General features: G+C 43.5%; 1 protein-coding gene across 1 annotated transcript in view; it reads left to right on the top strand.

Annotated features, from left to right (window-relative positions):
- Positions 1–11,783, top strand: part of LOC112238616 (protein phosphatase 1 regulatory subunit 29-like) — a 150,152-nt gene that overhangs the window by 42,795 nt on the left and 95,574 nt on the right. Inside the window, exon 2 of the mRNA XM_042316243.1 lies at positions 1,488–1,809. The gene's annotated coding sequence lies outside the window, so the exon portion shown is untranslated. The remainder of the gene's footprint in view (positions 1–1,487; positions 1,810–11,783) is intronic.

Genomic DNA, 11,783 nt, shown 5'->3' with positions numbered 1-11,783 from the left:
CTCCTCTTCTCTCCCATCCACCACTCTCTCTCTCCTCTCCTCTTCTCTCCCATCCACCGCTCTCTCTCTCCTCTCCTCTTCTCTCCCATCCACCGCTCTCTCTCTCCTCTCCTCTTCTCTCCCATCCACCACTCTCTCTCTCTCCTCTTCTCTCCCATCCACCACTCTCTCTCCTCTCCTCTTCTCTCCCATCCACCGCTCTCTCTCTCCTCTTCTCTCCCATCCACCACTCTCTCTCTCTCTCCTCTTCTCTCCCATCCACCGCTCTCTCTCTCCTCTCCTCTTGTCTCCCATCCACCACTCTCTCTCTCTCCTCTTCTCTCCCATCCACCACTCTCTCTCCTCTCCTCTTCTCTCCCATCCACCGCTCTCTCTCTCTCCTCTTCTCTCCCATCCACCACTCTCTCTCTCCTCTCCTCTTCTCTCCCATCCACCGCTCTCTCTCTCCTCTCCTCTTGTCTCCCATCCACCACTCTCTCTCTCTCCTCTTCTCTCCCATCCACCACTCTCTCTCTCCTCTCCTCTTCTCTCTCATCCACCGCCCTCTCTCTCCTCTCCTCTTCTCTCCCATCCACCGCTCTCTCTCTCTCCTCTTCTCTCCCATCCACCACTCTCTCTCTCCTCTCCTCTTCTCTCCCATCCACCACTCTCTCTCTCTCTCCTCTTGTCTCCCATCCACCACTCTCTCTCTCTCCTCTTCTCTCCCATCCACCACTCTCTCTCCTCTCCTCTTCTCTCCCATCCACCGCTCTCTCTCTCTCCTCTTCTCTCCCATCCACCACTCTCTCTCTCCTCTCCTCTTCTCTCCCATCCACCGCCCTCTCTCTCCTCTTCTCTCCCATCCACCACTCTCTCTCTCCTCTCCTCTTGTCTCCCATCCACCACTCTCTCTCTCTCCTCTTCTCTCCCATCCACCACTCTCTCTCCTCTCCTCTTCTCTCCCATCCACTCTCTCTCTCCTCTTCTCTCCCATCCACCACTCTCTCTCTCCTCTCCCTCTTCTCTCCCATCCACCGCTCTCTCTCTCCTCTCCTCTTGTCTCCCATCCACCACTCTCTCTCTCTCCTCTTCTCTCCCATCCACCACTCTCTCTCCTCTCCTCTTCTCTCCCATCCACCGCTCTCTCTCTCCTCTCCTCTTGTCTCCCATCCACCACTCTCTCTCTCTCCTCTTCTCTCCCATCCACCACTCTCTCGCTCCTCTCCTCTTCTCTCCCATCCACCGCCCTCTCTCTCCTCTTCTCTCCCATCCACCACTCTCTCTCTCCTTTCCTCTTCTCTCCCATCCACCGCCCTCTCTCTCCTCTTCATTCCTTTCCACCTCACTATCTCTTTCCACTATCATTCCCTCTCTCCTCACCTCTCCACCTCCATCCCTCTTTGACTTATCCAGAGTCCATGCTGCATGCATGTGAATGCTGTTTCGCCAATCACAACACTGTTTTAATAGCTTGTCTGATCTGTCCCTCTCCATTTGTCTTTTTGCAGCTCGTGGTCATACATCCCAGTGGGTTCTATGCTGTGAGTCTCTACAGCAGTATTGAATCCTAGTAGTCTGGACCACAACCACAAACAACCAGTGACGGCTGTAGGACCACTCCACTAGACCGAAACTCAACCACAGACCGTTAGAGGACTTCTCCCTGTTCCACTACCTCACTTACCAAAACCACTGTGGCACGGGAGGAAGAGGAGGAAGAAAGAAGATCATGCCCAGAAGGAGAGTAAATCATCAGTGAAGAGAAGAGGTGATGCTTCTGGATTAAGAAGACAGACAGACAGCAGACCAAGAGACAGACAGGCAGATCAGGTAAAGGCAAACTGTCTTGTTCCTATTTGTAACATGATGTTCTAAAGGCTCCGGCTCAGGAACAGCTGTGCAGTGTTAGTTAAGCATCGTTGGATGTTCTCTTCTGTCAGGGTTTGTCAGGGCCCTATTCATTAGGGCACACAGTAAGAAACAAAGACGAGCATTTCTTATTGGACAAGTTCAGATAGTCCCTCCCTGTTTGTCTGTTTTCTTGCCACTTGGTGCCTAATGTATATGACCCAGATATTTGTAAACCAGTGGGAAATAGTGGCCCTTACATTACCCTAGGGGGTAATTGGGGTTAGGGGTACAGTTCGCCGTGGGGTAAAGGGGTCAAGTTTTCTTTGTCTGGGCTTCACATTAGCTGCCATGTCCTTAACCAGGCGGTAAGGGAGTTTCTGATTGACCTAAGGTGGCCTAAGGGTCTGGGCCAAGGCAGGTCACGTTACAGTGCCAACTTCAATGACGTTACTTTATTGAGTCCTGCTCTCTTTTTATCACTGGCACACTTCTGGCTCTAGACTCAAGCATTTAGCTCCCTTTTTGAGGAATTGTGTGAGTGTGTGTTTGTGTGTGTGTGTGTGTGCGTGTGTGGCTGGTTTGCCCACTTCCTAGTGCCTGTCATTTCACTTTCGAGAGAAAGGTCAACCCACACTGTTCCACCTTCCTAGTCCTTCTGAGATTGGTAAAATGGATGTTTAGTTGGTGGGGCTAGAGGGAAGTCAGATTGATGTTTAGTTGGTGGGGCTAGAGGGAAGTCAGACTGATGTTTAGTTGGTGGGCCTAGAGGGAAGTCAGACTGATGTTTAGTTGGTGGGGCTAGAGGGAAGTCAGATTGATGTTTAGTTGGTGGGGCTAGAGGGAAGTCAGACTGATGTTTAGTTGGTGGGCCTAGAGGGAAGTCAGATTGATGTTTAGTTGGTGGGCCTAGAGGGAAGTCAGATTGATGTTTAGTTGGTGGGCCTAGAGGGAAGTCAGATTGATGTTTAGTTGGTGGGGCTAGAGGGAAGTCAGACTGATGTTTAGTTGGTGGGCCTAGAGGGAAGTCAGATTGATGTTTAGTTGGTGGGCCTAGAGGGAAGTCAGATTGATGTTTAGTTGGTGGGGCTAGAGGGAAGTCAGACTGATGTTTAGTTGGTGGGCCTAGAGGGAAGTCAGACTGATGTTTAGTTGGTGGGGCTAGAGGGAAGTCTGATGTTTAGGGGCTAGAGGGAAATCAGATTGGTCTGATTCATGTTTAGCTGGTGGGGCTAGAGGGAAGTCTGATGTTTAGGGGCTAGAGGGAAATCAGATTGGTCTGATTCATGTTTAGCTGGTGGGGCTAGAGGGAAGTCTGATGTTTAGGGGGCTAGAGGGAAATCAGATTGATGTTTAGTTGGTGGGGCTAGAGGGAAGTCAGATTGATGTTTAGCTGGTGGGGCTAGAGGGAAGTCAGATTGATGTTTAGCTGGTGGGGCTAGAGGGAAGTTAGATTGGTCAGATTCATGTTTAGCTGGTGGGGCTAGAGGGAAGTCTGATGTTTAGGGGGCTAGAGGGAAGTCAGATTGATGTTTAGTTGGTGGGGCTAGAGGGAAGTCAGATTGATGTTTAGCTGGTGGGGCTAGAGGGAAGTTAGATTGGTCAGATTCATGTTTAGCTGGTGGGGCTAGAGGGAAGTCTGATGTTTAGGGGGCTAGAGGGAAATCAGATTGGTCTGATTCATGTTTAGTTGGTGGGGCTAGAGGGAAGTCTGATGTTTAGGGGGCTAGAGGGAAATCAGATTGGTCTGATTCATGTTTAGTTGGTGTGGCTAGAGGGAAGTCTGATGTTTAGGGGGCTAGAGGGAAATCAGATTGGTCTGATTCATGTTTAGTTGGTGGGGCTAGAGGGAAGTCTGATGTTTAGGGGGCTAGAGGGAAATCAGATTGGTCTGATTCATGTTTAGCTGGTGGGGCTAGAGGGAAGTCTGATGTTTAGGGGGCTAGAGGGAAATCAGATTGATGTTTAGTTGGTGGGGCTAGAGGGAAATCAGATTGATGTTTAGTTGGTGGGGCTAGAGGGAAGTCAGATTGATGTTTAGCTGGTGGGGCTAGAGGGAAGTTAGATTGGTCAGATTCATGTTTAGCTGGTGGGGCTAGAGGGAAGTCTGATGTTTAGGGGCTAGAGGGAAGTCAGATTGATGTTTAGTTGGTGGGGCTAGAGGGAAGTCAGATTGATGTTTAGCTGGTGGGGCTAGAGGGAAGTTAGATTGGTCAGATTCATGTTTAGCTGGTGGGGCTAGAGGGAAGTCTGATGTTTAGGGGCTAGAGGGAAATCAGATTGGTCTGATTCATGTTTAGTTGGTGGGGCTAGAGGGAAGTCTGATGTTTAGGGGGCTAGAGGGAAATCAGATTGGTCTGATTCATGTTTAGTTGGTGTGGCTAGAGGGAAGTCTGATGTTTAGGGGGCCAGAGGGAAATCAGATTGGTCTGATTCATGTTTAGTTGGTGGGGCTAGAGGGAAGTCTGATGTTTAGGGGCTAGAGGGAAATCAGATTGGTCTGATTCATGTTTAGTTGGTGTGGCTAGAGGGAAGTCTGATGTTTAGGGGGCTAGAGGGAAATCAGATTGGTCTGATTCATGTTTAGTTGGTGGGGCTAGAGGGAAGTCTGATGTTTAGGGGGCTAGAGGGAAATCAGATTGGTCTGATTCATGTTTAGTTGGTGGGGCTAGAGGGAAGTCTGATGTTTAGGGGCTAGAGGGAAGTCTGATGTTTAGGGGGCTAGAGGGAAATCAGATTGGTCTGATTCATGTTTAGTTGGTGTGGCTAGAGGGAAGAATGTGAGCAGCGTGACACTTGGTTTCATTTAGTGCTGTTGTACTCAAGGCCACGCAATCTCTCTCTTTATCCACGCTCACACACACACACATAGTTGGGCATATATCCCTGGATCTTTCGTTGTTAACTGCAGTATCCTGCTGTGTTTGACAGTCGGGCATAGAGAGAGGGGATGAGTAGCAGTCTTTATTCCTCTACAGCCCTGTATTATCCCATCTCTCTTCTCCTCTAATACCTATTCCAATGGCAGTGCTGTCATTATGGGCTGACAGTAGTATCGAAGACAGCTATTATATTGTGTGGTTTCCTGGGTTGTTTCTGCTTCAGTCTCTGGGGTACAATAGGAGGCATGACAGGGACCTTGTGGTTCTGGTGCTCCCTGCTACTGGGGATCACAAGACATCTGTTAACACTAGAACCCACTAGAGAATCCCATTTTGCACATTTTTATGTTATTTAACCTTTATTTAACTAGGCAAGTCAGTTAAGAACTAATTCTTATTTACAATGATGGCCTACCCCGGCCAAACCCGGACGACGCTGGGCCAATTGTGTGCCGCCCTATGGGACTCACAATCATGGCCAGTTGTGATACAGCCTGGAATCGAACCAGGGTCTGTAGTGATGCCTCTAGCACTGAGATGCAGTGCTTTAGACCGTGCTTTAGACCGTGCAGCCCAGCACTTGATAAATAGTGTATCAACTATTAGAAAGGATTCAGTACATGAAGAAATATTTGTGGACGTATATCAATAAACAACAACAACAACAATAGTTATTTGTTTTGATAGAGTCAAGGATGTGTTTTGTATAATTCTACAAAGTCCTAGAAAAAACGTTGGTCTATAGCCGATGTTAGTTTCCCTTCCAATAAAACCATTATGTGTAATCCATTTGTAACGCTTGTCGTCTGTGGAAAGAGAGGAGGACCAAAATGCAGCGTGATGATTATCCATTTTAACCTCTTGATTCTAGCCATCCCGGATCCGGGATCGTGAATACAGCCTCAAGCTCATTACCATAACGCAACGTTAACTATTCATGAAAATCGCAAATGAAATGAAATAAATATGCTAGCTCTCAAGCTTAGCCTTTTGTTAACAACACTGTCATCTCAGATTTTCAAAATATGCTTCTCAACCATAGCAAAACAAGCATTTGTGTAACAGTATTGATAGCTAACGTAGCATTTAGCGTTAGCATCAGCAGGCAACATTTTCACAAAAACCAGAAAATCATTCAAATAAAATAATTTACCTTTGAAGAACTTTGGATGTTTTCAATGAGGAGACTCTCAGTTAGATAGCAAATGTTCCGTTTTTCCTGAAAGATTATTTGTTTAGGAGAAATCGCTCCGTTTGGTGCGTCACGTTTGGCTACCAAAAAAAAACGAAAATTCAGTCATCAAAACGCCGAACCTTTTTCCAAATTAACTCCATAATATCGACTGAAACATGGTAAACGTTGTTTAGAATCAATCCTCAAGGTGTTTTTCACATATCTCTTCGATGATATATCGTTCGTGGAAGTGTGCGTTCTCCTCTGAATCTCATGGGAAAATGCCTCCAGTTGAAGATTACGCACCAATTTAGACAAGGACACCGGGCGGACCCCTGGTAAATGTAGTCTCTTCTGGCCAATCTTCCAATGATATGCCTACAAATACGTCACAATGCTGCAGACAACTTGGGGAAACGACAGAAAGGGCAGGCTCATTCCTGGCGCACTCACAGCCATATAAGGAGACAATGGAAAACAGAGCCTCAAAAATTCTGCTCATTTCCTGTTTGAAGTTTCATCTTGGTTTCGCCTGTAGCATGAGTTCTGTGGCACTCACAGATAATATCTTTGCAGTTTTGGAAACGTCAGAGTGTTTTCTTTCCAAAGCTGTCAATTATATGCATAGTCGAGCATCTTTTCGTGACAAAATATTGCGCTTAAAACGGGCACGTTTTTTTATCCATAAAATAAAAGAGCGCCCCCTATATCCAAGAAGTTAATAGAATACTTTAACAACGAACAAAAAACAATAAACCGACAAAATGACCGAAGATGAAACCGTCCCGTACCGTACCGTACCGTACCGTGAACACAGGAAACAGGAACAATCACCCACAACCCACAATACGAAACAGGCTACCTAAATATGGTTCTCAATCAGGGACAACGATTGACAGCTGCCTCTGATTGAGAACCATACCAGGCCAAACACAGAAATAGAACTCACGCCCTGACCATACTAAAACAAAGACAAAACAAAGGAACTAAGGTCAGAACGTGACACCGTTGGTCAGTTGATTTGTAGATGGGGCAGTAATAGAGTTATAGTGCTGAATAAAGACCAGTTAAAGACCAGCTTCTTCTGACAAGTAGAAGGTAAAAGATCAGAATAATATAAGGTGTGCATGTTAAATGATTTGCTGTATTCCTCAACAAAAGCACCAGTGCAGAAACAACTGTAAATGAATTGCATTAAATAAAATAATATTTTAATTGTACGTTTATTATGTTGCTAGTTTTTGCCTAGTAGCCAGAGCAATGCTGCTGTGTGTGTGGTCATGTGCTTAATGCAGGGACAGCACGGATATTCTTGGAAAAAGTGACATTTGCAAATAGAGTTGCACCTCTTGAATTATGAGAGTTATTGTAGAAATATCAGAATATGCTCTTTATGATACTATATCAAAATCTAAATGATTTACCTGCATGTGACTGAAGAAGGATTTTGATAAATGTATGATCTTTTCCCTGCATCTATAAATTACAAGATGCGCCCATCTCTTCAGGTACAATTTGACAACTGATAGGCCTAATATTGTCACTCATCAGATTATTGTCAATTTAATATGGTCTATAGGCTAACTCTTATTATGTATGAAATGAGTTTTGGTGTAGTTTAGGGGTAGTTTGCTGTGCAGGCTGTTTGTTTCCCGCTCTGTAATGTGTCTGTGTGTAGCGGGTGAGATGAGTCAGGCGCAGGACAGCAGATATGAGTAATGAAAGCAATTTTACTCAATAATATAAACAATACACGTCGTATAAATACAAGGCCACAAATACAGACCGCAATACAATAAACAAACACTCACAAACAAACATAGGGGAACAGAGGGTTAAATAATGAACAAGTAATTGGGGAATTGAAACCAGGTGTGATAAGACAAAGACAAAACAAATGGAAAATGAAAAGAGGATCGGCGATGGCTAGAAGGCCGGTGACGTCAACCGCCGCCCGAACAAGGAGAGGGACCGACTTCGGTGGAAGTCGTGACACGCTCATCAAGTTGGATAGAGTCAAGGATATGTTTGGCGTTATTCTAAATGCCTACTGCAACACACAGCATGTTTTCCTTTCCCTAACAATACATTAGTAATAGTTATAGTAAATAAAACAGTCCCATGACAGCATCTTTTACAAAGTCAAACGTAAAAGAGAATGTTATCAACCAGCAAGGTGTTTGCTTCTGATAAAAAGGCATAACACAAACTGATCCTTGTACTATTCTTTCAAAATTAAATCAACCTCTTCACCCTCCTTATCATTCAGTTAGGCCTCATTTAAATGAAATCAACCTCTTCACCCTCCTTATCATTCAGTTAGGCCTCATTTAAATGAAACCAACCTCTTCACCCTCCTTATGATTCAGTTAGGCCTCATTTAAATGAAATCAACCTCTTCACCCTCCTTATCATTCAGTTAGGCCTCATTTAAATGAAATCAACCTCTTCACTCATTTAAATTCACTTGTGAAGTAAGGTGCACAATTATCGCCCATTCCTCCACTTGTCATTCATTCAGTGAGGAGAGAGAGAGATGCATTAGCACCTAGCTGGGTAGCAACGTCCTACAGCGCATTGTCTTGGCAGGTTAAGTTTTAAATTTTTTTTTTTTTTTTTTCCAGTTGCTAGTCCAACACTCTAACCACTAGGCTACCCTGCCACCCCCAGTTTAGGAATAGGTGTGAAAAAAACGGTAATAAGGTCATTTAAAAAAATCTGACAAATGAGCTGTGTAAAATACTAACATTTAGGATAAGTCGGGGAAGGAGCAGGCATAGCTTTTGTTTTGACCGATTTTTTAAATTTACAAAATCAAAGGCTAGTGACCGTTGGCCTATGGCGGTTCTAGTGTTAATGGATGTGTATTAGTATGGAGGGGTGAGAAGTGGTCTGGGGGGGGTTCAGACACTATGTTACAGCTGTAAGGCTAGTCAGGCTTACAAAGCACTCATCCCTCACCTCTATCCCTCTCTTTCTATATCCTCCCTTCTTCTCCTTCTCTTCTCTCTCTCTAGCTCTCTGTCAGTGTCTGTCTGCACAACTCTGTGATCTGTATGTAATGAGAGTTTTATTTTTTTCAAGAGGATTGGTGAGTGGCCCCGACGGCGCAGACTGAAGCTGTGTGTGTATTAAACCATATGAGCGACGCCTAGATAACACCCTTCGTAGCCGTAGTGTGTGCGTGCGTGTGCGTTTGTTTATCGGGCGGCGGTAGCCTCAAGGTTAGAGAGGCGGGCTGATAACTGGAATGCTGCAGGTTCCAGCCCCCAGGAGAACCTGCAGGGATATCAGAGAGAGGGAGGCTTACCGGCTTCAATACCCCTGTATACTTAGCAAGGCACTTTACCCATAAGTGCTATCGAATGTCGTTTGGGTCAGTACCCATCTCATTATCTGATGTGTCAAATAAGCTTATTGACCAATCAGGATTTTAATATGACTTCACGTCACATAATAATTGAACACGTACAGTCATTGTTTACGTAGTGATTACACTCCCACTTGTATTTCATATGTCAGAGTGATTAACTGGTACATTCATTGTTTACGTAGTGATTACACTCCCACTTGTATTTCCTATGTCAGAGTGATTAACTGGTACATTCATTGTTTACGTAGTGATTACACTCCCACTTGTATTTCCTATGTCAGAGTGATTAACTGGTACAGTCATTGTTTACGTAGTGATTACACTCCCACTTGTATTTCCTATGTCAGAGTGATTAACTGGTACAGTCATTGTTTACGTAGTGATTACACTCCCACTTGTATTTCCTATGTCAGAGTGATTAACTGGTACAGTCATTGTTTACGTAGTGATTACACTCCCACTTGTATTTCCTATGTCAGAGTGATTAACTGGTACATTCATTGTTTACGTAGTGATTACACTCCCACTTGTATTTCCTATGTCAGAGTGATTAACTGGTACATTCATTGTTTACGTAGTGATTACACTCCCACTTGTATTTCCTATGTCAGAGTGATTAACTGGAACATACATTGTTTACGTAGTGATTACACTCCCACTTGTATTTCCTATGTCAGAGTGATTAACGGGAACAGTCATTGTTTACGTAGTGATTACACTCCCACTTGTATTTCCTATGTCAGAGTGATTAACGGGAACAGTCATTGTTTACGTAGTGATTACACTCCCACTTGTATTTCCTATGTCAGAGTGATTAACTGGAACATACATTGTTTACGTAGTGATTACACTCCCACTTGTATTTCCTATGTCAGAGTGATTAACGGGAACAGTCATTGTTTACGTAGTGATTACACTCCCACTTGTATTTCCTATGTCAGAGTGATTAACTGGAACATTCATTGTTTACGTAGTGATTATACTCCCACTTGTATTTCATATGTCAGAGTGATTAACTGGAACATACATTGTTTATGTAGTGATTACACTCCCACTTGTATTTCCTATGTCAGAGTGATTAACTGGAACATTCATTGTTTACGTAGTGATTACACTCCCACTTGTATTTCCTATGTCAGAGTGATTAACTGGTACATTCATTGTTTATGTAGTGATTACACTCCCACTTGTATTTCATATGTCAGAGTGATTAACTGGTACATTCATTGTTTATGTAGTGATTACACTCCCACTTGTATTTCATATGTCAGAGTGATTAACTGGTACATTCATTGTTTATGTAGTGATTACACTCCCACTTGTATTTCCTATGTCAGAGTGATTAACTGGAACATTCATTGTTTACGTAGTGATTACACTCCCACTTGTATTTCATATGTCAGAGTGATTAACTGGAACATTCATTGTTTACGTAGTGATTACACTCCCACTTGTATTTCCTATGTCAGAGTGATTAACTGGAACATTCATTGTTTACGTAGTGATTACACTCCCACTTGTATTTCATATGTCAGAGTGATTAACTGGTACATTCATTGCTGACATATAGCTTTTTGAAACCATTACTTTTTGTCCTCCCCAAAACCTCCCATCCACTTCAATGTTACGTCTTCAACATTCTAAACCTCCCATCAACTTCAATGTTACGTCTTCAACATTCTAAACCTCTTATTCACTTCAATGTTATGTCTTCAACATTCTAAACTCCCATCCACTTCAATGTTACGTCTTTAACATTCTAAACTCCCATCCACTTCAATGTTACGTCTTCAACATTCTGAACCTCCCATCCACTTCAATGTTACGTCTTTAACATTCTAAACTCCCATCCACTTCAATGTTACGTCTTCAACATTCTAAACTCCTATCCACTTCAATGTTACGTCTTCAACATTCTAAACTCCTATCCACTTCAATGTTACGTCTTCAACATTCTAAACTCCTATCCACTTCAATGTTACGTCTTCAACATTCTAAACTCCTATCCACTTCAATGTTACGTCTTCAACATTCTAAACTCCTATCATCCACTTCAATGTTACGTTCAACATTCTAAACTCCCAACTTCATTTACTAAATTCTCCCCATCCACTTCAATGTTACGTCTTCAACATTCTAAACTCCCATCCACTTCAATGTTACGTCTTCAACATTCTAAACTCCTATCCACTTCAATGTTACGTCTTCAACATTCTAAACTCCCATCCACTTCAATGTTACGTCTTCAACATTCTAAACTCCTATCCACTTCAATGTTACGTCTTCAACATTCTAAACTCCCATCCACTTCAATGTTACGTCTTCAACATTCTAAACTCCCATCCACTTCAATGTTACGTCTTCAACATTCTAAACTCCTATCCACTTCAATGTTACGTCTTCAACATTCTAAACTCCTATCCACTTCAATGTTACGTCTTCAACATTCTAAACTCCTATCCACTTCAATGTTACGTCTTCAACATTCTAAACTCCTATCCACTTCAATGTTACGTCTTCAACATTC

Source organism: Oncorhynchus tshawytscha, unplaced genomic scaffold (genome assembly GCF_018296145.1).
Source record: "Oncorhynchus tshawytscha isolate Ot180627B unplaced genomic scaffold, Otsh_v2.0 Un_contig_1164_pilon_pilon, whole genome shotgun sequence".
Taxonomy (NCBI): Eukaryota; Metazoa; Chordata; class Actinopteri; order Salmoniformes; family Salmonidae; genus Oncorhynchus; species Oncorhynchus tshawytscha.
Note: the sequence above shows the minus strand (reverse complement) of the source record. Positions and strands in the feature narration are given on the sequence as shown.